The sequence below is a fragment of the Hyperolius riggenbachi genome, chromosome 3 (genome assembly GCF_040937935.1).
Source record: "Hyperolius riggenbachi isolate aHypRig1 chromosome 3, aHypRig1.pri, whole genome shotgun sequence".
Taxonomy (NCBI): Eukaryota; Metazoa; Chordata; class Amphibia; order Anura; family Hyperoliidae; genus Hyperolius; species Hyperolius riggenbachi.
Genome location: NC_090648.1, coordinates 409,913,631 through 409,939,171, shown reverse-complemented (window position 1 = coordinate 409,939,171; position 25,541 = coordinate 409,913,631). Strand labels below are relative to the sequence as shown.

The window sequence follows — 25,541 nt, the reverse complement described above, 5'->3', positions numbered from 1 at the left end:
TACCATATATTTACTTTTCAGGACAATGGGCTAAATTCCACAAGCTGTTCTACAAGCTTATTTGCATAGATAATTCTAGCTTTTGAAACACTTGCTCTTGAGGAAAACAGACTAGTACTACTAGTACTAAGTACCTATGTTTATCGCATTATTCCACTTAAAGTGCACCTAAGATGAGAAGCGCCTCAGGTTCCATACTTACCTGGGGCTTCCTTAAGCCCCTTTAAGGTTGTTCGTCCCCTTGCAGGCGCAGATCGCCCTTAGGGACAGGAACGCGGCAGTGGAGCGCGCCTGGCTGGGCCGCGCATGTGTAATGGAGCGCGACTCGGCCAGGCTTTCGGGGACAATGAAGGGTGACAGGAGTCACCCAGGGAGATGGTGAGGTACGAGCAGCCTTAACGGGGCTTAAGGAAGCCCCAGGTAAGTATTGTACCAGAGACGAGAAGCGTCTCTGGTACACTTTAAGGTATGCTTTAATTGCTATTGTTTAACAACATATCTATGCATTTATATTTATATTATATTTTTTCTTTTTATTTGTGAAGGCATGTGATATAAATGATAATAATAATAATGTATCAGGAGATCTATATTTTTATTTCAAAAACTGTTTAGACACATTTTATTGGTTTTGAAGCTTTACTATGTAAATAAGGAGATGGAGCATTTTGGTTTATACACATCAGTATGAAGTGCTATCGGCTGCGTGCACATATGACTATGGTAGGGATTAGACTGTGATCTCCTCTGAGGGACTGTTAGTAACAAGACTACGGGCTTGATTCACAAAGCCGTGCAAACTGTTTAGCACGGTTGTGCTAAACAGTTAGCACATGAAGTGCCGTTCTCGGACTGTTGCGCTCGCAAAGTGCCGCGATTCGCGCGACCGCAGCACTTTGGCGCGCAAAAGTCCGCGAACGGCACTTCATGTGCTAACTGTTTAGCACACTCGTGCTAAACAGTTTGCACGGCTTTGTGAATCAAGCCCTATATACTTTATTGGATTGGGTATGGCTAGTAGTGTTGGTGCTCGAACTTACTTGTGCTTCACAGCGCTCTTGACAAGACTTTGATACTTCCTCCTTTCAAGCCGGAAAGGAGAAAGCATCTGGGCCCATGCTACGCGAGTAAGTTTGCTGTTCAGGATAATTCAGGTTTTGGAATTCAATATGGCTAATGGCTGATACAATGTGAACTCTTTGCAGCACGGTGGTGTAGTGGTTAGCGCTCTCGCCTTGCAGTGCTGGGTCCCCCGTTAGAATCACAGCCAGGTCAACATCTTTAAGTCTGCAAGGAGTTTGTATGCTCTTCCTGTGTCTGCGTGGGCTTCCTCTGGGCACTCCAATTTCCTCCCACATCCCAAAAACATACAGATAAGTTAACTGGCTTCCCCCTAAATTGGCCCTAAGCTACAATAAAATACACTACACGATACATAATACATAGACATATGACTATGGTAGAGTTTAGATTGTGAGCTCCTCTGAGGGACAGTTAGTGACAAGACAATATATTCTCTGTACAGCAATGCGTAAGATGTCGGCACTATAAAAATACTAAATAATAAAAATATAATAATAACTCTAATTGGCCATCTCTCAAAGCCGCTATTCATCATTAAAGTACGCCTATCACAAATTTGGGAAATAGAAAGTTAAAATATGATGGAAATACACACAGGAAGAGATTATTTCATGGTAAAACTACATGTCACAGTGCTCAGTAGGTCCAAATATACAGACTGCTGAAATCTCTGAAATCTGGTGCAAATTAAAGTGAAAATAAAGTGGGAAGAGCTCCAGAACTTTCTTATTGGGCAATGAAGCAATCTATCACAATACGGATAAAAAAGGATGCTCAGTAGGAGGAAGCAACCAATATCTCTGGAGCTACTGATAAATGACCACAGTTTTATATGCAGTGTTTGTGCAGGCAACTTCTAATTATGTAAATTTTGCTTATCAGTTTTGTTTTTTTACGATTCAAGACAGGAGTATTTTAAAGAAGACATGCAGCTAAGTAGATCCAGGAGAGTTGGTATGGTCTTTTATGCTGGGAATACACGGTACGTTTATTCCCGCTGAATCGAGCTGCTGATGGGGGCCGCTGATAAAATCCGACGTGCCAAAGTAGAGGTGGAGAGAAGGCACAGTCAGACTCTGATGCATTTTTACCTGATCCGCCCTGGCCATGTGACTATTTTTTTTACTGTAATTAGTCTATATAAGTTTACTTATGATTGGTCATCTATTGAGGTATTCATTCTATCACGCCTAGTCATGTAGGGATGGAATTAAATCTCTCTGTTTGTCCTGTAAAATTTCTATCATATATAAGGATGCTATTTAAGAGATTTTAGTGGCATTGAAAAGTTTACAGTTTAGATGGATCATGCTCCTCTGAAATGCCTTTGATATTCTGTTACATTTATGCATTTTAAAGAGCAATTATAAACGAGTAATAATAAAAATGTAGTTTTATAGCAGTGCAGACTCAGGAGTCTGTAGTCAGACAGACCTGCTAGCTGACTGATCTGGGCTTTGGCACAGAAGTATTATTAGGTTTGACTGCATCCACTCTATTGGAGACTTTATATTTTATTTATTCGGCACAATCTAGAGAAAACACAGAACATTATGCAGCTTCAAAAAGTGCTCTGCATTTTAAGTTTCAAATGAAAAGCTGAGGACCTAAAGGTGACTGTGATCTAAGATATACATATAAAACCCTGTTCTTGCTAGTAACCACTTTTAGTGAAAAATTACAGTGCAAAGGTTAATGAATGAATTTCAAGAAAGTGGTAATTACGAAATGAAGCTAATGATGTAATGTTGGACAGTCTTCCTTTCTCTTATAGTGCAATCACTTTACTGTAATGAAACATCAGAACTATCTGCCGCTAATTGAACCGAGATCATGGAAATGGTTACATAAGAGAAGACTTGCATTCTGTGGTGAAAGAAAAGCTCAATGTGCATTCCATGGTGTAGAGCTAGTAATGAACGCATGGAATCTGAAAATCTGCCCATTGTTCAATCAGCTGCTTTTGCTATTGACAGAACTTAGCAAAGATCTACAATTCAGGCTAGTGATGCACAGAATATCTTCCTATGTTGCAAATCACTGATGACCCAGGAATTGACATAATGGCAATTAAAGAGACAATTAAAGCCAAAGTTCAGGCACCATAGTATTATATAAAAAGGAGACTATATGCTGCAACAATTCTTAGGTCCTCATTTTACCCTCAGCAGGCACATGCTGGCTGCTCCATCCCTTCCTCCCTTTCAGACAGTTTGAAGTCATGCTTTTTTTATGGGTCGATTTGCTACCTGGAGACTGCTGTAGCAGGACAAGATCTGCATCATGGATTGATTTGTCCTTCCTCTCTCAAGATTCATGTCTATCACAATCTCTAGACACCTGGAAGTGTCAGAACACCTGGGTGGTGAAGTTATAGAGACACAACTGTGTGTACATTGAAAGTTATTTTTTACACTACTGTCTTAGAGCTGTTAATTGAATGCTGGACGATATTAATTTGGCCCTTTGGGAACAGTGCATCAGGTGTTTGGTGTAATGCTTGCTTTGCTCACAATGTAATGAAGCAATGATTTTCCTGCCCATGGCTGCTTGGTGATAGACCTGCCATAGACCAGCTGTTAACAGTGGCTAGAACAAAGCCGAACTCACAAAAATAGCAGATTAATTGCACAGATAGTGGCATAAGGACAAACATCGTCGGAAAGGACTCACAAAGCAGTGCACAGAGTTTGGCTACTGTATAGCCAACCTCTGGATATCAGTGAAGGTAACTGATATAGCGCCCAGGGTTTGGCTATTATGTAGCTGAACACCACATCAGAAGTGCTACTGTTAGCTGTAGGTGGTGGTGGTGAGGGGGGTTAATGTTAGGTGTAGGTAGGGGTAGGTTAGTGTTAGGAGTAGGTAAGTAGGAGTGTTAGAGTGAGAGGTAGGTTAGATAAAGTGATAGTAGAATATAAGCAATATTACCAATATTCTGCTATCAAAATTATCCATTGCCCAATGGTGGAATATCAGTAATATAGCCAATATTGTACAAGCTGGCTTCAGACATTTGTGGATGCCTCTTTTCAAAGTATGACAATGTAATACCCAGCATAGTCTACATAGGCAAACGCAGGGGGGGGGGGGGGGATTACAGCTGCCCAGAATCCCCCCTCAGACAAGGGCTGGTTCAGTGTCTGGGGACAGGCACACGTTGAGACACCAGAATATCTGCAGGTATCCTGCAGCTCACAGCTCTGCCCCCTTTCTTTCCCGGGTACAGTTGACTTTGGATGGAGCAGCTGCGTGTGTACAGAGCATGGAGCAGCAGCGTGTGTACAGAGCATGGAGCAGCAGCGTGTGTACAGAGCATGGAGCAGCAGCGTGTGTACAGAGCATGGAGCAGCAGCGTGTGTACAGAGCATGGAGCAGCAGTGTGTGTACAGAGCATGGAGCAGAATTGTGTGTACAGAGCATGGAGCAGCAGTGTGTACAGAGCATGGAGTAGCTCTGGGTAACTTAACAGTCAGGTATGAGCACAGCCCTGTGTCCTGATGTGTGAATGCTTCACTTGCCTCTCCATTAGCAATGTCTGATGTTCTCATTATTATCTGTATCCAAACTGCTCCTGATCCATCCCATTGTCAGTCGGTCAGATGGATGGGAAATTGCATTATGTGTACCCAGCATGATGCCCTACTATATTATTATACTGTGTTGTGTGTGGCTGAGGGAGACCTTTCAGGAATCCCCCCTTGAAAATCCTGGGTTTGCCCCTGGTCTAGGCTTAGTTAAGAACAAATCCGATTAGTCAACCGTTATGTTTTATGGTGTTGGACGTAACTAGAGTGCTCATAGGAATGATACAACCTCCATGCATCTGATGTCTTCACTCAGGCTGAGATTCAAACCTTGGACTCTAGTGTTGCAGAGAGGGTTGACCACTAGACACTGTACCATGTGTAGTTCAAACTGTAGTAGGTATTCAAGGCACAGGACATCTGTATCTAATTAATCATCTTAATGTTAGTTACCTTAGTAACTTCAAATTTTTGTTCCACGGGGAAAAATTTCAGAACCACTGTTTGATACATTCCAGGGAAAATGTGGTAAAAGAAAAATCAACTTTGTGTATGTAATAAGGAAAATTAATGGGCCAGGCCAGTGAAGAGGCCAAATTAATTTTAAGGGTAAAATAGATTTATTAGAAGAGACGAGAGCTTAATAAAATATAGACTGACTAATAGCAAGATAAGCAGGAGTGACCGTACTCCACAAGGAAGAAAGGAATTGTACTGTGTGGCTTTGCATCATTAGAGAGTATTAAAGCTGGTAGCAATGTACTTTGAACTGGCAGAGAGTACTAGTAGTGGGATATTTAAAGCTAACACTATGACAGACTGATAAATACACAGAAGGAACACAGTATAGCAATTGAAAGTACCCCATGAACTGGGGTAAATTTATTGAATAAAGCCCATGGTGGGCTAGATTACCATATACTCAGAGTCCAGGTTCATCTCTCTAATGAGGACAATTAAAAATATGGAGGTACTAAAGTCGATGTGGCCAGTTAAACAGCAAAGTCAATTAACCCTTTATGCAGGAGAACAGAAGGGCCAAAATGATAAAAGGAAGCTAAATGAGCTAAAAAAACAAATTCTTGGTAAATAGAGGAGGTAGTGGATGACTTACCTCTTTTAAGTAGACACACGACTGTAGTAAAGACAGTCAATATATTTTATTTATGAACTCCAAATTTGCAACGCATTACACAGGTTTGATCCCGCTTCATCAGGCAATAACAACGGAGCAATAGCATATGTTGTCAGTAGAAGAGCCAGGCACCTCTGCACACTTGCACATAAATGCTCATTCAAACAAGGAACCACTATGCTTAAAGCTCATTAAAAATCAGAGGTTTTAGTTGTTAAAACAATGCATTATTTTGCGTAGTCACGTACACCATGCAGAGATTCCTCTGTTAGTATGTGTCCTAACTCTATCTCTATGACATGCATATCACAGCATGCAAGCATACAGTGCATCAACCTAGCAAACAGCCTAGCAGCACATAACCTTATCAAGACTAACTTCTCAAGTGCGCTACAGGATACTTCCACATGTACCATATAGGCACTCCAGCAAGAGCTGTGTAAATGCTGACAGTAGTTACAGGGTTGTGAGAGCACTAGTATTACTATTAACCCAGGTCACAAGGATTGCAAGACACAGAATCCAGAGAACACTTAAATAAACAGTAGCCTACATCTGCAATTTCCTAATAACCAGGAAGATGGTTCAGTTCATTTAGTGGGATCCTAAGGAGGAAGACCTGATCTATAAGGCCATGAAGAGGGGAATGAGACCCCCTACCCTTTATGTTCCTTAAATGCATGGCACAACTAGAAATATTGATAGAGTGACTTTTGGCCTAGAGAGAACAACTGATTCAGGTCTTCAAATGATCCAAGGATCTGAGTGAACTTGATGGGCCAATGTCTATTTTAACTAAAGTATGTTACTATGATTCCACCTAGAAAAATCTGATGAAATAGGGTTATGCCTTTGGCAGCACAAAGTTCACTGAAGGAAAAGGCTATATGAGTATTCAGAGTTATCCCATACATCATTGTAAAGTTGACATTTTTTTAAGAGACTTAAGTTTATTCCACAGTTTTTGGAGCATGAGTAGTGCGGGAGAGTTATCTGAGATATGAGAAAGTTTACTATCTTCCAGCCATTGAATGAAACTGGGTGCTGCACACTCTATAAGGGTCCTACTGGGGTCTGACAAGGACAGGTTTCCCCCAGCCAGCAAGGTGCTGGGGCTGAGCAGCCAGGAAGTAGCACCAAGGAGTGGGTCTTGGTTCATGTCTTTATTAAAATTTATACTGTAGATTGTCAACGTGGCTAGAGGTTTGCTTTGGAACTAAAAGAGGTCACAAATAGGAGGTCAGATTTAAAAGAAAGTCCACCATTCCAGCCCATACATCAGATGAGAACTTTCCCTGACTTAGCAAGTTTTTCCTTTCCATCTGTCATTTAAAGATTCAAGCTTGGGATGGCCATCATCTTCGAGTATCTTCCCAAGCCAGAGGAAAAAGAGAGTTTTAATACGATACAATCCAAAAATGTTCTTCAGCTCCAGTGGCACCCACCACATAAAAACAATGTTCAAAAGAATATCAAAACAAAAGGTATTTTCTAAGCAATGCCTAAAGAGCCTCAACATCTGGCTATAATAAATTATAATCTAGTCTGAAGAGGTGCATTTGAAGGTGTCTGGGCACAGAGAATGACAGACAAGCTGTGGAAGAGTGCCGACGCTCATGAGAAATCCTGGATGCGAGAGTGAGTGGAGGTGGCTAAGCAAGAGAATGGGAAAGAGCAAAGGTTCTGGGTGGGATGGTATTTGGAGAATAATGAGTAGGTAGAAAAGACAAAGTTTTGTAAAAGTAATACCTTTTAACCATGGAGATTAATAAGGAAATGTATGTAGAGGACAGCTTGTGGAGAGATTTGTATGATAGGTTATGCGTTTGAACTGAATCCTTTGGGTAATCAATAGAAAGATTGGCCAGTTGTGAGATAAATAAGGTAAAAGTTGGCAGGAAATCGCAACTTTCCAGAGAAAGTTGGTGTTTGCATTAAAGATAAAGAAAGCCCAACATGGGCATGTTTAGATAACTAGCTCATGATTGTTTGAAGACTACACGGTTTATTTTAAAACACAATATAAATAACAGTTGCTTTAGAACATCTCTTCTGACTCATTTCTTACCCTCCCTATCGCCTCTATGGGCCTGATTCAGGTACTGCCAGTAATATAACCATGCGCAGGCAGTGCATGGCAATATTACCGGTACTAATGGCAGCAGAGTACCGCACATTGCATAATAAGCATGACCTGCAGAATATAGGTAATTCCAGCATTGTAATGGTAATGCACAAATGTACATTACACAAATATCATACTGTGCATTGCTGCAGTAATGCTTGCGTCAGCCATGTACTGCGGCTTGCACTTATTGCAGAACGCATAGTACTGCTGGAATTAGTGCAGGTAATATTTCTGTGGGCTGCCTGCACAAGGTGAATTTACCAGCAGTATGTGAATCAGGCCCCATGTTTGTACTGTCCATAAACATCTCTAATTTAAGAGTTATTCAGCATAGTGTAGCATGGGATCATTGATTGAAGGAAGGAATTTGTAGACTTTGTAAGAATTCACGGGAGCTAAATGGAATAGTTATGGACAGGAAGGATATCTATATTTAGGTATAAATAAATGTTGCATGCAGTGCAATCTCTGCCCTTTAACTTGTTTATATATCACTTATGAATAATGTATGATCAGATGATGAGCGGTGACAAGTGCCATTATGCTTTCTTATGTTTACAGATTCCCAATTCACTGCTAATTCCTAGCTTTAAGTTTTACACAGCAACTCTTGAAAACCACAAATTGTATGAGAACTAGTTGTATTTATAGGATCTTAATTATCCATATCATAGGTACACTTGTGTATTTACATGCCCAACCAATGTTCCTTCAACCCCTGTGGATGGCAGTAGTTTGTCCCGTTATTCCTGCCCGGGTGTAGATTTCAACTACTCTCACCATGCTTACCCTCCACTCTCACCATTGGCACCACTCTGACATCGCTGCAGGCTGATCGCTCTGCTGTGATAATGACAGCAGAGCTCTGTCCACTGGTCAGGAACCAATTCATGTGCCAGCTCAGGACCTAAGCCTGGGTTGTTGGCTTTCTGACAGTGACAGCTGGACCCTGAAGGGGATTGGGATGACAGTGAGGGACAACACAGACTTCTAGGGGTTGAAATAAGCCTCAGGTGAGTAAAGATTATTAGTATTATTATTATTTTTGCCATGCCATGGCTGCTGTTTAGAATGTAGACAAAAATATGACACCCGTAAAGACCTGCTAACTTGAACATTTTTAACATTTAAGATAAATATGTATGCATTTATTTACCCCAGGTGGTGCCTAACACTTAACCCTCCAACCTTAAACTCTTCCCCCCGCCACTAAGCCGCAAATCACGGCAAAGAAAGTAAATTTAGGCACTGGGAGGCGCCGCCACAAGTCGTGTTTTGGGCCCGATAAAATCGCAGGCATGCTGATATGTAAATTGTGGCATTGCATAGAGGCCGCAAATCGTGGCTTTTATAATAGGCTCCTGTGCCCTATTTTCCTGTTTCGTCTATGACACAGTTCTATATTACTAATGTTGTATATACACATACAATTAATTATCTTATAAGTTTGTTTTCAGCTCAGGGTTACTTTTTAAGCCAGCTAACTGATCAATTTTTGTGGCTTAAAACACCTTAAAGGCTGGATCAGAGGAAATTTTGTGTATTAGAAGATTTTTCTGCTCTTATCAACAATAATCAGTGCACTTTCCCTGTTTTGTACATAGTTTGGAGAAGTATTGCAGATAATATTGCTAGCACCTAGGATTCCAAAGTGGTACTCAGAACAAAAGAAATTTAAAAAAATCTTCAGGGGAATGTTTTAATTTGCTCATATGTAGGTTTAAAATGAGAGTCTGCTAAATGATTAAGGATACAGGAGAAATACTTCATCTTCTCTTTAAACTACAAGATTTGGTCTTTTTCACTAGTAGAAAGATAAGGAGGCTGTCAGCATGGAAGGCGTTTGAAGTTTAGCGATGGCTTGTTCAGCTGCTTGTCTGTTTGTCTCCTCTTGCTAGGCGGGATCGAAGTTTCTCTTTCCTGCTGCGTTTCAGGCCATGAGCAGGCTGTACCATTGTATTTTTATTACTGGTTGCTGAGCAATAAGTTCTCAGCACCAGCTATGCTTCTTGTTTACCTTTTAAAGAAAAATAAAGAAAATGCTATACATTTTTATAGACTGCCATAAGGGGTCAGTATGAAATATGTAACAGATAGTCACATTCATCATCATTGTATGGTACGGTACCTCTGCTGCACACCATTCTCAAGGTAGCCACGCACGATACAACAAAAGTATGTGATTTTCATATTTTTTTTTTGATAAAAACAATCGGCTGTACAGTTAAATATATTTGTTTTCGAATTGTGGTCGAATGTAATTTTTTTCTCAGCATAAGTCAACCAGACGTGGAAGAAAATTCTAATCAATATTTTAGAAACTTGAATGGTGAATCTTAAAAATCAATCTTAGTTCTAGAATAAAAAAAAAAAAAATGTATGGCGTGTGGCCACCTTTAAGGGAATATTTGATTTATAAGTTTGGATTTTCAGCTCACTATTTCTCTTGATAAGGCCACTGAAAAGTTTGACAAATTCATTGTAGTGGAATATAGATCATTATAACTAAAAGAAAATATAAAGAAACAGAACAGTTACAGCAAGCACAACTGTTAGCATGAACATAACAGTTATAGATAATTATAAGGTACTATACAAAAATCAAGCTACTCAGCAGAATTATTGGCTGGAGTGGTGCCAGTCTGCTGAAGTATTTAAAATTGGATCACTGTTCATTAGTTAACGACCTGGCTAGAGGTGATATCCATAATAGATATCCATAGCACCACAGTTACAGTCTTCCTGGAGGACAGAAATTCAATATTTCTACATATGTTCCCATTTCCCACAAGAAAAAATCTACCCCGAAAATAAACCCTAGGATGATTTATCAGGACTTTTGAAGATGCTCAAAATATAAGCCCTACTCCAAAAATAAGCCCTAGTTTCAGTTCATGAAAAAGTCAACTTAAATAGCATCTAGGCAGCTACGACATGCATGTGAAAAAGTAAAATCAATTGGCAATAGAATGCTGCAGGACAAATAGACCCTTCACCAAGGAAAGAACACACCCACAAAAGAATTGCATTCAAAAAAAGTCCCCACAAAACCCAAAACAACAAGTGTTGGCAAGTGGCAGGCTCTCAGTAAATGTTGATTGTTGTCCATGAAAAAAGGAAATAGTCACAAGAAACTCATGATGGAATTCAGAGCTTTTGGAGAGTTAGGATGATGTTACATAATGACGTGACTATATTTGATTTTTTTTTTTTTGGTTCAAGATTAAATTTACATTGTTGTTCATGAAAAAATAAGGCATTCCCTGAAAATAAGCCCCGATGCATCTTTAACTACTTCACATTCCTGGGTTTTTACATTCCTTAAAATTTTGACACTTCAGCTGTACCGCTATTGAAATAGCAATAACTTTTTCATTACTTATCACATCCAAGTGATTTATTTTTTTATTTTTTCAAGACAACATAGGCTTTCTTTTTTTATTTCAAAGTATTTTATTGAGAGCAAGAGGCACATGTTTTGACAATTCACAATAGACCACCAATTCACAGTGCAGACAGTAAACAGTAAATTAGTACAACATCCAAACATTCGATAACAGAACCCACACAGTAGATACAATAACATCGTAATCTCTCATAAGGCACTTGAGGACTCTTGAAACTGCAAAGATAATGCTACAGCACTCTCACTTTTTTGTTTTAACCCTGTAATAAACAGTATATAACATATTCTTTGACCCTTCCCAATTAAAATTATACTTTGTATGTTATGTTTCACTACTAGCTGACCATTATCCCCAGCCTGTGTGTCTGTAGTGATTGCATGCGACTGCTAGGGTGACATTGCGGGTGGCCCCAGTGCTGTACAGATGCATCACGTGGCATAAGCAGAGCAATGCATCTGTAGAGCATTGGGTACCCAAACTGTCGCTCTAGTGATCGACAGCGCTGCGTAATATGTTGGCACTTTATAAATACAATAAATAATAATAACTGATCTCTACAGGTGACAATTATGAAAGTTGTATTAACATGTATAGGTATTACATGGGTTAATAGACTAGGTAGAGGTTAAAACGAAAAAAAAATTTATTGTGACACTGTCACTTTAATAACTTTTTTTTTAACCTAACTTTATTGAATGAATGATTGCTGCTATTTGCAAAAGCAACTATCATTCACTGTACACAAGCGTGCATGACCATGTGTAGGTGCGGTGGCGATCATGGGTTTTAATCGTGGACTTACATTCTAAATCTAGGTACACAGCAGGGGACTATTTTGGACGTAGAATCCAAGTCCTTAACTAGTAAATCTAATACAAGATCCTGTCTTATTTTCGAGGAAGCACACCCAGGAATGATGAAGACAGGAGGACACAGACAGGAAGGAGCACACTGACCGTAATGTAATTTGAAATGTGGATCCATTGACTGATCACTTCATTTTGTGACTTCATTTTATAAAAAAGCATCAGTGGCGTAGCTAAGGAGCTGTGGGATTCCGATGCAAGTTTTACAATGGGGCCCCCCAAGTACTCCATACATAACAATTGATATGGCGCACCAAAATCTGCCAATGGCAACTAAAGTGTCAGAGGTGCAAGAAGGGGATGGGGAACAGCTTGTTAAAGGGGAACTTCGGCCTAAACAAACATACTGTCATCAAGTTACATTAGTTATGTTAATTAGAATAGATAGGTAATATAATCTCTTACCCATCCTGTTTTAAAAGAACAGGCAAATGTTTGTGATTCATGGGGGCTGCCATCTTTGTCATGGGGGCAGCCATCTTTTTGGTTGAAAGGAGGTGACAAGGAGCAGAAGACACAGTTCCAACTATCCTGTGTCCTGATTACCCCTCCCAGCTGCACACGCTAGGCTTCAAATGTCAAATTCAAAATGTAAAAAAAAAAAAAATTGCACCAAAACAGCAGAAAGAGAACAACAAAATCAGAAATCCCATCATGCTTTGCACAGCATCAGGGGAAAAAAGCCCGGGCAGTTTTCTTCTGTGCAGCTAAAAATGAGGTTTGTATAAGAGAAACAAAGTTCTGATGCTGTGAAACTGTTAAAGAAACACAAAGCCTTTTCAGTGCTGCTGAGTCGATTTTTAGTCCGGATGTTCACTTTAATGATTACCCCTATTCAAAGCATCTATGGAAGAGATTATTATGAGCACAGGACCAATAGAAAGCTAAAACTGTAGTTGAGGGAGGGCCCTTCGGGGCCCTTCTGGCCCAAGGTCCCCAATGCGGTTGCTACCTCTGCACCCCCTATTGCTACGCCTCTGAAAAGCATGTCATTTGAATCTACATCACTATGGCCTCAATTTAATAAGGGCTATCCAGTGAAAAAAGCAAGGTCGAATAAAATACAGCATTCTATATTTTACACTTTTTTTTTTCCATATTCACAAATATTTCATCACATGTGGTAGTAATTTGGTGATATATACTGAAAAATAAAAAATGTTGCTTCAATTCCCTAAGCTCTGCTTGGTAATGTAGAAGTCTCACCAGCTGTGGAGTAGGTCTGGCAGGAAGCTATGAGTCTTCTCCTACAAGTGGTCTGCATACATTGTTCCTTTTTCTGTCCTGTGCTTCCCTTTAGATGTGCATGCATGCAAGAGGGACAGTAGTATGGGGCCCAGGAAGGGCCTGGGGCCCAAACAATGGCAGTGTCACTCAAGCCTCTGCTGGCAATTTTACCATGGCATAACAGGAGTTGTGTGGTCATCTCCCTCTTCCTTGCTGCGTGATTGGTGAACACGCATCAATGCAGGGGGGGAGGGTTTATGGGCGACAGGCAAGTGACTTAGACTCTACCCCACATACCGTGGCTCTGCCCCCACACAATCTACCTATCAGATTGTTATTTGCCATGAGGAGGGCCCTGTAGCTTTGCCAAGTATGGGGCCCAGAAAATTCTGATGGCGGCCCTGTGTATCAGTATATAGATGTGCACATCTAAAGGGATACAGAAATCCTCTTTGAATTTCTACTTCTCCTGCTCTGTGGTTCTCATGTCCTGCCCACCAGTGCAATTAACCAAATGTGGAGAATAGCAGGACCAGGTAGCTCTTCCTATTGGCTGTCTCCCTTGTCTATTCATTTTAATTAATGAGGATTGCTTATCTACAGGTCCAGGCTGGTCTTAAAATACCGAACATTTTACTTGCTTTACCTAATGCTCTAATACACTGTATTTGTGAACTGACATTTATTGAGTTATCTACTGCGTACATCGGTAATTTACCTCACTAATAGGTAGTTTTACATTTCAGTGTGGTAATAGGTTTAGTCAATTGGCATTTGATAAGATGTTTACTAAAATCAACTGTTTTCTGCACCCTGCTTACCGAATGCAGTAATGCTTAGTGAATTGAGCTTTATGTAAGAAGAAGTTCAGCACGATGTTTGCTTGTATCAGAATAGTCCAATCTATTAGCAGAATTAAAGCCTTGCACACACGCTTTATTAAAGTCGGCTGAGGTGGCTGATCATGACGCCTCAGCTGATAATCAGTTATGTGTACAGAGGTGCCCCAGCCCCCACGTGATCTGTCCAGTGGATCAACTCACCCCCACCCAATGCATGCTGCTTCCCAGCCGTGTTACATCACGTGCCTCTCTGTCATCCCTATGTCTCCTGCATAGCAAGACAGCACATCGTCAGCTATACAGCTGACTCGTGTCTGTGCAGCATGGCCTAGCAATGTCACCCATGGGGATTGGGTCCCATCTGTTACATTCATCAAAACTCATGACATAATCTTGTAAGCACAGCAAAGATGACTTAGTGATTGTAGTGTTCTGATTCCACATAGAGGTGCCACAAGTCTTTTTTTTTTGTGTGGTTTAAAATTTGGTATTGTGCCAAATGAATCCATGCAGTTTCCCATCAGATTGATTGGTTGAATTGATAATTTACAACATGTACAATCTGATTTCTGATCAATTCCTATCACTTACATAAAAATCAATTCAATACGTTGATCTGATGGGAAATTGCATGGTGTGTACCAGGCATTAGTGACTTGTGTATATGTGTGTATGTTTCCATTCACACGACAAATGGTTGTATTTCCTGTCAGAGCAGCAGGTCCCTCAATAGTGATGTAGCAGAGCCAAAGGCAGCAAGAGCACGGTTCCTCTCCTTCTCTGGCCTGCTGTAATCAGAGACCTGTTGCTTGGCTATCAAGTGGCATCAACTAGCTGATAAGAAAATTTTAGCTTGTAAAGGCCCATACACACGTCGGATTTCCGGGAACGACGGGTCGTTTGAACGATCCGTCGTTCGCCCGCTAAATTGGGCATGTGTACAGACTGTCGTTCGCTTGATAAGAGTGAGTTTGAGCGATCCATCCGGCAGTCTGTACACACGCCCGATTTAGCGGGCGAACGACGGGACGTTCAAGCGACCCGTCGTTCACGGAAATCCGACGTGTGTATGGGCCTTTACCCTGAACTACTGTATGGAGCTAAATTACTGTATAGGTACTTTTTAGCAACCAGGATGGTAACAGAACTATCAGGGAACGTGTGGTAGAGGTGTATTTGTGTGTGTTTGTGTGTGTGTGTGTGGGGGGGGGGGGTTGAAGAAAAGACCCACTCATTTTTACAGATAAGTTACAGTTTCTATCTGTTCTCTGAAATAAAAATAGGGAGCTCAGATTAAACTTGATTCAATTTATATTAAAGTATATACAGTGGGTTGCAAAGTATTCGGCCCCCTTGAAGTTTTCCACATTTTGTCATATTACTGCCACAAACATGAATCAATTTGATTGGAATTCCACATGAAAGACCAACACAAAGTGGTGTACACATGAGAAGTGGAACGAAAATCATACATGATTCCAAACATTTTTTACAAATAAATGACTGCAAAGTGGGGTGTGCATAATTATTCAGCCCCCTTTGATCTGAGTGCAGTCAGTTGCCTATAGACATTGCCTGATTAGTGCTAATGACTAAATAGAGTGCACCTGTGTGTAATCTAATGTCAGTACAAATACAGCTGCTCTGTGAGGGCCTCAGAGGTTGTCTAAGAGAATATTGGGAGCAACAACACCGTGAAGTCCAAAGAACACACAAGACAGGTCAGGGATCAAGTTACTGAGACATTTAAAGCAGGCTTAGGCTACAAAAAGATTTCCAAAGCCTTGAACATCCCACGGAGCACTGTTCAAGCGATCATTCAGAAATGGAAGGAGTATGGCACAACTGTAAACCTACCAAGACAAGGCCATCCACCTAAACTTACAGGCCGAACAAGGAAAGCGCTGATCATAAATGCAGTCAAGAGGCCCATGGTGACTCTAGACGAGCTGCAGAGATCTACAGCTCAGGTGGGAGACTCTGTCCATAAGACAACTATTAGTCATGCACTGTACAAAGTTGGCCTTTATGGAAGAGTGGCAAGAAGAAAGGCATTGTTAACAGAAAGCATAAGAAGTCCCGTTTGCAGTTTGCCACAAGCCATGTGGGGGACACAGCAACCATGTGGGAGAAGGTGCTCTGGTCAGATGAGACCAAAATGGAACTTTTTGGCCAAAATGCAAAACGCGATGTGTGGCAGAAAACTAACACTGCACATCACTCTGAACACACCATCCCCACTGTCAAATATGGTGGTGGCAGCATCCGGCTCGGGGGGTGCATCTCTTCAGCAGGGACAGGGAAGCTGGTCAGAGTTGATGGGAAGATGGATGGAGCCAAATACAGAGCAAACTTGGAAGAAAACCTCTTAGAGGCTGCAAAAGACTCGAGACTGGGGCGGAGGTTCACCTTCCAGCAGGACAATGACCCTAAACATAAAGCCAAAGCAACAATGTAATGGTTTAAAACAAAACATATCTATGTGTTAGAATGGCCCAGTCAAAGCCCAGATCTAAATCCAATCGAGAATCTGTGGCAAGATCTGAAAACTGCTGTTCACAAATGCTGTCCATCTAATCTGACTGAGCTGGAGCTGTTTTGCAAACAAGAATAGGCAAGGATTTCAGTCTCTAGATGTGCAGAGCTGGTAGAGACATACCCTAAAAGACTGGCAGCTGTAATTGCAGCAAAAGGTGGTAACTACAAAGTATTGACTCAGGGGGCCGAATAATTACGCACACCCCACTTTGCAGTTATTCATTGGTAAAAAACATTTGGAATTATGTACCGTTTTCGTTCCACTTCTCCTGTGTACACCACTTTGTATTGGTCTTTCACGTGGAATTCCAATAAAATTGATGCATGTTTGTGGCAGTAATGTGACAAAATGTGGAAAACTTCAAGGGGGCCGAATACTTTTGCAACCCACTGTACATTATTACGATTTCCTCTGAGTTTGTGAAGGGTGCTGGGCTTTTAGTAGAAGTTGAGCTATAAACATATGCAAAAATAAGAAGTTATTTAAGGCCCATCTTATTTCTGACTATGTTTTGCACAGTGATTGCAGCTTGTTACCTGAAGTAAACTGTAGAGGTCTTTTCAGCAATGGTCCTCTGAAACAGCCTTTTTTAAAGGACCACTATTGAAAAAAGCAGGTTTTGGAATACTCCATCTCTTCATGGGGGATTATCAGGGTTTTCTTTGTTTTCTAAAGCATTTCCTGAATAGCAGTTTCTAAGGCAAACTACCAAAATAGTAAGCACACTATTTTTTGCACACTATTTTTGCTGTTGGACTGAGCAACTCCCATTCAGGGAATGCTTTGGCCAAAGAACACCCTGAGAATACCTCATAAGAAGATGGTCTAGTCCAAAACCTGTTGGTTCTGTCAGATTTTAACGGCTTACGTTTTTTTTTTTTTGCTGTAGTGGTCCTTTAATCATTTTGGGTGGCGGGTTTGTATCTGCTTAGCAACATGTTCTGCTTTATGGAGGGGGAGGAGGCAAATAAAAGCCAGGTGCTAGCACCTGTGACAGGGAATAACCATAGCAAGTGGGAATGGTATTCCAAAGTGCTTGATCAATAACATATTGACATGCATCAGGTAGGCATGTACACACTTTAAAAGGCATTTAAAGTGTTTTTGAATAATCATTTTGAGCAATCTCAGTTGCTCAGAAAATACCTTTGTTATCAATTAATTGTTTACAGAAGGAAGATAAGAGTTATTTCCTTTGTAATCAGGAAAGCACTGTGTCTCCAGAGTTTTTTTCCTAGGAGATCATTTTTCATTTTGTATTTAAAGTGGATCAGAGATGAAAAACTAACTATAACAAGTAACTTGTCTATATATCTTCTCTAAAGTTTAGATAGTTTACACAGCAAATCTAGCTGCAAACAGCTTCAACAATGTATGATTATTAATTCCTGTGATACATGAGAGCAGCAATGTTCTGTTTGTCACAGGCTGAGCACTGGAGATACTATCAGAAATCTCTGGCTAGTAACCTCCTCCTCCTCCTGCCCTGACTAAGCTCCCATAAGCCCTTGCTACAGTGCCTTGGCACTCTGAAAAAGCTGTGGGTGAGGCTTGTTTAGTTTATAGGGAATTAGGGTATTAAAACAAAACAAAAAAAGTATTTGGCTTGAGGAATGCCCTATAAACTATATGAAAGGAACACAATTATGCAATGAGTAAAAGTTTATCTCGGATCCACTTTAAGGTACATGCCTTCATGCTGAGTACACACGGTAAGATTTTCCGTGCGATTTTCTGACCCGTTAGTTTTTCCGCTTGATTCTGCACTCGATTCTGCGCTCGATTCTCTTATCTTCACTTGTTTTTCTTATCTTTTTCCATTCAATTCTATGAGAAATACAGCGCAGAATCGGTCGGGTGTAATATCGGACATGAGGGATTTTATCAATCAGATCCATCTATCACACGGAAAATCGTACCATGTGTACCCAGCATTATGCTAGGTAAACACGATACAATTTTCTGTTAGATTAATTTCGATCGATTTTCTGATCGATTTTCCGATCAATTTCAGTTCACTTTTATGGAAATCGATTGAAAAATCGTTCAGAAAATCGATCGAAATTAAGAACGGACATGTTGAAAAAAATGGATCTGGCAGGTAAATCTAACAGAAAATTGTGTCGTGTGTACCTAGCATTAAACAGCAGTGGTAAGCATATACTGTATGTGTATTGCATCTTCTGTTTTATTTGAAAAGTCTTGTTTAAGTGAAAGGTATTTTACACTTCTGCATGACAATGTCATTGTCATCTAGAGCCTACACAAGCTACACCCACGACAGTGATGTAAGTACTCTATTGTATCAAATTAAAACAATCCTCCACATCTATATGAGCCACATTTTATATAAAGAGAAATACATGAGAGAATTTTCACATACTGTTAAAAGGAATTCATAGCAGTGCATGAGCTATCGCTTAGCCATAATAAGACATTATTATTCATCATCACAGCACAAACTGAAATCTATGTTCCCCTGCTGACAGGAAACTCCCAGTAACATGGAGAAAAACTGCAGGTTTAACATGTCAGTGACCAAAGTGAGCTCAGGAACTATATGAATTCTAATTTATATGCCACAAAACCAACATGAAAACAGGTTATTATTTTTCAAAACTTTGAACAGTTCTTGTTGTCACTGTCACTCTAAAGAGCTCGCGGTCTAATTCCTACCATACCAGTCCCTTATAGTGAGAACACAAGCACTATTACTGATTGCGATCGATCTCTCGGGCCACAATTTGAGTCTGAGTTCTATTAACAGATGTGCCAATTGCCTGTACACAGGGTGGGAGGGGTAAGGAGGGAGAACAGTGGACTCAGCCTGTGCTTGGACTGTGGCCTAAGGGGTACTGTTCTTAGCTGGTTTCAGACCTTCCTATCTGGCAGGACACAGCAAGTATGTCTGGGCACACACTACTCTAATCCAGTGCTACTTGCCTATAGAGTTCCACAGGGCTCTGTGCTATCACCATTACTCTTTGCAGTCTACATGCTCCCACTGGGCAAAATAATCCAGAACTATGGCCTAGGATACCATTCTTATCCAGATGACACACAACTGTATCTGTCCTTCAAGCCTGGCACCCAAGACCCATCAGCATCCATAAATGCGTGTCTAGTGGATTTACAAAATTGGATGAACACCAGCTGGTTGAGGCTGAACTCTGACAAAACAGAGGTGTTGGTGGTAGGTGGTCCACACATGATGGATAAAGTTCACAACGCTCACCACCTCAAACTAGTATAAGCTGTCGTCAAGTCTTCCTTTTTCCATCTAAGAAATATAGCGAGAATCAAACACCTTATCCCAGCTGAAGACCTACCTGCCCTGGTTCATGCATTTGTATCCTCCTGCCTAGACTACTGCAATGCCCTGTTCATCGGATCTACAGATAAGGTTCTGCGCCCCTTACAACTAGTACAGAATGCTGCAGCCAGACTCCTAGCCAATGCCCCCCGCAGCTCACACATCACCCCAGTACTACAAACTCTTCACTGGTTGCCAGTAAAATGGAGAATCCATTTTAAGATTTAAGACTTTATGCCCCTCCACACGCCCTTGGCTCTGCCAACAAGATGAATCTGGTTATTCCCAGGATACACTTAACATTACTGCTCGGGCCTTTTCCTATGCAGCCCCTACTCTATTGAACTCACTTCCACAATCAGTACGAGAGGCTCCTTCTCTGGACAGCTTTAAAAAAAGGCTAAAAACACACCTCTTTTCCCGAGCCTTTGAGACTGCATAATGCAGGGTCACAGCGCTTTGAGTCCCCAGGGAGAAAAGCGCTAAAAAAATATTATTGCTATTGTTATTGTTATGAGGTTATGATGGTAGTCCAGATCTCGCTGATGCACTGGGAAGGATTTGGGGCTGCCATACACACATTGGATTATTGGCAAAGGCAATTCCAAATGGCTGTCTCAGCCAAGAACCATCAAGGGTTTAGTCTTATGTGTCTTAAAAAAGGAACTTTAACCTAGAATTGAACTTGATCCTGGTCAGTAGCCGATACCTCTTTCTCCCCCAAAAATCTTTACCTTTTCTCAAATAGATCAATAGGGGGGGGGGTCTGTGTGGCTGATATTGTGGTGAAACCCCTCCCACAGTGTGATGTCATGGCCATGGCCCTGACAGTTTCTTGCTTGTGAACCTCGTCGCATTGTGGGAGATAACAGCTATTTTCCAACTGCCAAGCAAGCAGTATCTCCCCCTGTGCATTTCCTTTAACCTCCCTGGCGTTCTGATTATATGCGGCGCACGGCCGCGGGAGGGGTTTTTTAACCTAATTTTTTTTCTCATGTAGCTAGCCTAGCGCTAGCTACATGATTCCCTCCTCCCTGCGGCATCCCCCTACCTCTTCCGATCGCCGCCAGCGATCATACCCATCAGGAAATCCCGTCCTGAACGGGATTTCCTGCAGGGCTTCCCCCGTCGCCATGGCGATGAACGGAATGACGTCATCGACGTCGTGACGTCACAGGAAGTCCCGATCCACCCCATAGCGGGTCTGGGGGGGGGGCCTCTTTCGCGGCGGGTAGCGGCGGATTGGCGGTGACTGGCAGCGATCGAAAAAAACATGCAGCTAGCAGAGTGCTAGCTGCGTGTTTAAAAAAATAAATTATTCAAATCGGCCCACCAGGGCCTGAGCAATCCACAGCGGCGTTACTGGACGAGCTGAGCTCGTCCGTAACGCCCAGGTGGTTAAGGTACTCACCAATCATACAATCTTTTTTTGTACAATCTTACCAATTCTATTTAGTAGAAGGGCAAACTGAGTTAATATACTTTGATTACATTTGATTACATATCCCTCATATCACATAGAAATAGTACGATTGTGCAAAAATGATTATATCATTAGTGGACACCTTAACAGTTCATGGCCAGTTCTGGGGGATAGTCAACTTACAAATCACTTCAGAAACTGCCTAGAAATACGGGTAGAAAACAGCAAAACACTGTGATAATCCCAGTGTTTTGCGGATAGTCAATTTACCTGTATGTTTCTCGAGTGCCTGGAGGATATTCACACAAATACGAAGAGAATATGCAAACTCCATGTAGATAGTGTCCTAACCAAGATCTAATCAAGGGACAAGGGAAGCAGATCAGTTAACAATATTAAATACCTATTTCTCAGCAGTGATGATAAAAAAAAGACAAATATGTTTATTAGACTCACTCAGGAGACAGAATTTAGAATGAGCAAATTACAGATTCTAGCACCTTTTTAGCAACTGCATTAATTGTTTCAGTAGTAGTTTGAGAATAGTTTCACACTGGAGTGTTTGGGCTGCACATCCTGATCGACACAAAATGGAGGGGAAGAGAAAAGTCACATGGGGCTTGATTCACTGAACCGTGATAACTCATATCACAGCCGTTTTTGTGCGCGGTTTCGCAATGGTGCGCAATCGCAAATTTGTGTGCGTTATCGCTAATTATCACGTGCAATTGCGAATTCACAAAACATACTGGCCCTGATTAAATTCACCTTTTCTTCATAGTTTTCTCCAAGGTGATATTTTCAACCCTGATCAATAAAATGCCTTTTAGAAAGCAAGAAAATACTCTGAATAATTTTGGCAGTGCTTCTTCATCTACTTTTTGGTACTTTTTCAATTGTAAACTGCTGAAAAGAAAAAAAAAAAAATCTTATAGGAGAAAACTTAGGAGAAAAACTAAATTAAATAAGGGCCACTGAGTTTATTGACTTCTCTTGAGATTGGCCCCAGCTTATTGAGGAACATTAGACTATGGTAAGGACATTCAACTGTAAGAACATCTGAAGGACAGATAGTAACATACATTAGATGTGCTCTGTTAAGTGCTGCTGAGTGTTATATTACTGCTGTAACACACCACACAGCTATAAAACAATGTTTACAATGTTAAAGTAGTAAGTAGTTAAAGTAGTAAGTGAAAGGCAAAAGTAGCATTGGCCAGCTTAGTGATGGGTTTGGAAATTGTTACACTTCAATAATGTTGGAACGGCTTCCAGAATTCCGCTAATCACTTGCTCAGCCCCAGGAATGTGTGATCAGTGAAGTCATGTGCATTGTATTATGTGATGTATTATGTGATTCAGCTAGCTATCATAACTACATATGACATTCATTTGCGGTAACAAAAACTTAAAGGGAAGATCCGCGCATGATATAAAAAACAAACTGCACTTACCTGGGGCTTCTTCCCGCTCCTGGCAGTCGATTGGTGCCCTCGCCGCAGCTCCTCTCCCTCCCGGCGTCCAGCAGTGAAGGTCGGCTTCCGGGTCGGCTTCATGTGCGCTCCACGACGCGGGTCACGTGGTTTAAGTGACATCATCTGGTCTCTACTGCGCAGGGGCAGTAGTACTGCGCCTGCGCAGTAGAGACCCGATGACGTCCCTACACCACGTGACCCCCCCGCCATGGAGCGCACAGAAGCCGACCTGGCGAGGTTGGCTTCTTCACCGCTGGACGCCGGGAGGGAGAGGAGCTGTGGCGAGGGCACCAATCGACTGCCAGGAGCTGGAAGAAGCCCCAGGTAAGGGCATTTTTTTTTTATATTGTGCGCGAACCTTCCCTTTAAGCTAGGTTCACAGTCATCAGTTGCATGACTCATGCGTTGTTATGAGTGTGAGCTGCAATGGAGAATGGACATAGAATTTTTAAAACAGAGCCTGCATGCAGAGAGTTAAAATAATAAAATCAGTTACAATGCAGTACTGTGGACAGGCCCATAAAATTGTAGGGGCAGTGAGTTGACATGTAGAATTATTCTGCGATGCAACTGAGCATTGTGAACTAGTGTGGCAGGCGCAGCACTATGTAGTGCCTTGTGCACTGTGGCATTAGAAGAATTATGCAATCACTCTCTCTTTAGTCTAAGCAGAGTTATTCGATTTGGTGGAACTGCAAGTAAACACATAACAACATATTCACTATATAGGACTACTCTCACACTATTAAACAAAAGGGGAACATAGATAAGTGTATTAAATAGTACCTATTTGGCCTTCTGTACTTCCATAAAACTTCTCTGGAACTCTGGTCTCTTCTCTCTCTGATGAGCAGTGACTCTCACTCATGATCTAGCTAGGGGGTTTCCCACACAGGCTCAGTGTGTAACTAGCTGGGATTGGTTGATGCTCTGGTGCAGTGTGAGGCTGGCTGTGATTGGCTAACCTATGTGATGACTCTTAAAGGCATATTTCCCCCTGCTGCCTTTGATAACACAATGGGCTCTATTCTCAAAGAGGCCAAATCACCGCAAAATATTACCGCAAAATTACCGCCAGCTGTAATCTCAGCATTTTTTCTGCATTCACTAAAATTTTGCGCATGTTTTCCGCATGCGCTAAAAAGAGTGAGGAAACGGCATATAAACATGCGGTAAACATGCGGTAAAAAGGTTGCACGAAAAATAGTTTACAAAAAAAAATTTCAAAGCCCACCAAGCACAGCACTTAAAGTGATACTTAAGTCAAAGCTAAAAAATGAGATTTACTCACCTGGGGCTTCCCTCAGCCCCCAGCAGCCTCCTGGCCGCAATAGCAGCATAGGGGGCGATATACAGGCTGGGAACGCGAACAATCACTCGCGTTCCCATGCCTGTCGGCCGGTGACGGCCAAACCGGAAGTGCTCGCCGGCGGGTCCTGGGACATCGGAGCGGAGCTGCGAGGGCACCGATCGGCTGCTGGGGGCTGAGGGAAGCCCCAGGTGAGTAAATCTCATTTTTTAGCTTTGACTTAAGTTTTCCTTTAAGCCACCAGACGCCATTAAAATCAATGGGATGCAAAATATATCACCTACTACTTGTAGGTGATAAAAAAAAAATCGGTAATTAACGCTGAAATAATGCGTCTGAAATATTTTGTGAATGTGTTTTTTTGGGGGCGAAAATACCGACTTTTTTCAGCAATAAGGCCTGGTGTGGTGCACACCAAAACCCACTAGCAGATCCACAAAATGCTAGCAGATTTTTAAACGCTTTTTCTTATTTGTCTGTAGCGTTTCACCTAGCATTTTGCGGTTTTGGCAAGCGTTTTTGGTGTAGTAGATTTCATATATTGTTACAGTAAAGCTGTTACTGAACAGCTTCTGTAACAAAAACGCCTGCAAAACCGCTCTGAACTGCCGTTTTTCAGAGCGGTTTGCGTTTTTCCTATACTTTACATTGGAGGCAGAAACGCCTCTGCAATCCAAAATCTGCAGCAGCCTGGGAGTATGCTTTTCTGCAAAACGCCTCCCGCTCTGGTGTGCACCACGCAATTGAAATACATTACCCGATCGTTTCCACATCCACAAGCGGATCGAAAAACGCTGCCGAACCGCTCTGGTGTGCACTAGGCCTAACTCTGCTTTTTGGCTTAAACTTATAAACATGTGAACTATACTGAGGTTACTGGCAGGTTTTGGCATATATTAATATAAACTATAATGGCAACCTAGGACAGGTCTTAGCAGGCCAGCTACAACTAGCCCTTAAAGGACAGGTCTGAGGGAAATAAAAAAAAAAAAGATCTACTTACCTGGGGCTTCCTCCAGCTCCTGTCCCTTGTCGCAGTTCCAGTGTCCTGGGATCACCTCTGTTGCAGATGCCAACCTCGCCAGATTGGCATCTTCTGCGCCTGCACGAGCGCGCCACTCGCGATTGTGCTCACATGGCCTGGAGTACTGCTGCGCCTGCTCAGAGTCCTCCCGGCCACTGGAGTGCAACCGGCGTGGCCACGCGCTTGCGCAGGTGCAGAAGATGCCGACCTGCCGAGGTTGGCATCCGCAACGGAGGGGATACC

The 25,541-nt window shown here is 41.7% G+C and overlaps 1 protein-coding gene and 1 long non-coding RNA gene across 5 annotated transcripts in view; one reads left to right on the top strand and one right to left on the bottom strand.

The window, feature by feature from the left end:
* The window catches only part of ACSL6 (acyl-CoA synthetase long chain family member 6), a 316,002-nt gene that overhangs the window by 104,484 nt on the left and 185,977 nt on the right, over window positions 1-25,541 (top strand). The window lies entirely within an intron of this gene.
* LOC137564089 (uncharacterized) lies at window positions 9,594-23,830 on the bottom strand. The gene is made up of 3 exons (XR_011030513.1): window positions 23,752-23,830; window positions 21,761-21,847; window positions 9,594-9,890 (listed from the first exon to the last, which is right to left on the bottom strand). It is a non-coding gene; the product is annotated as an uncharacterized lncRNA (long non-coding RNA).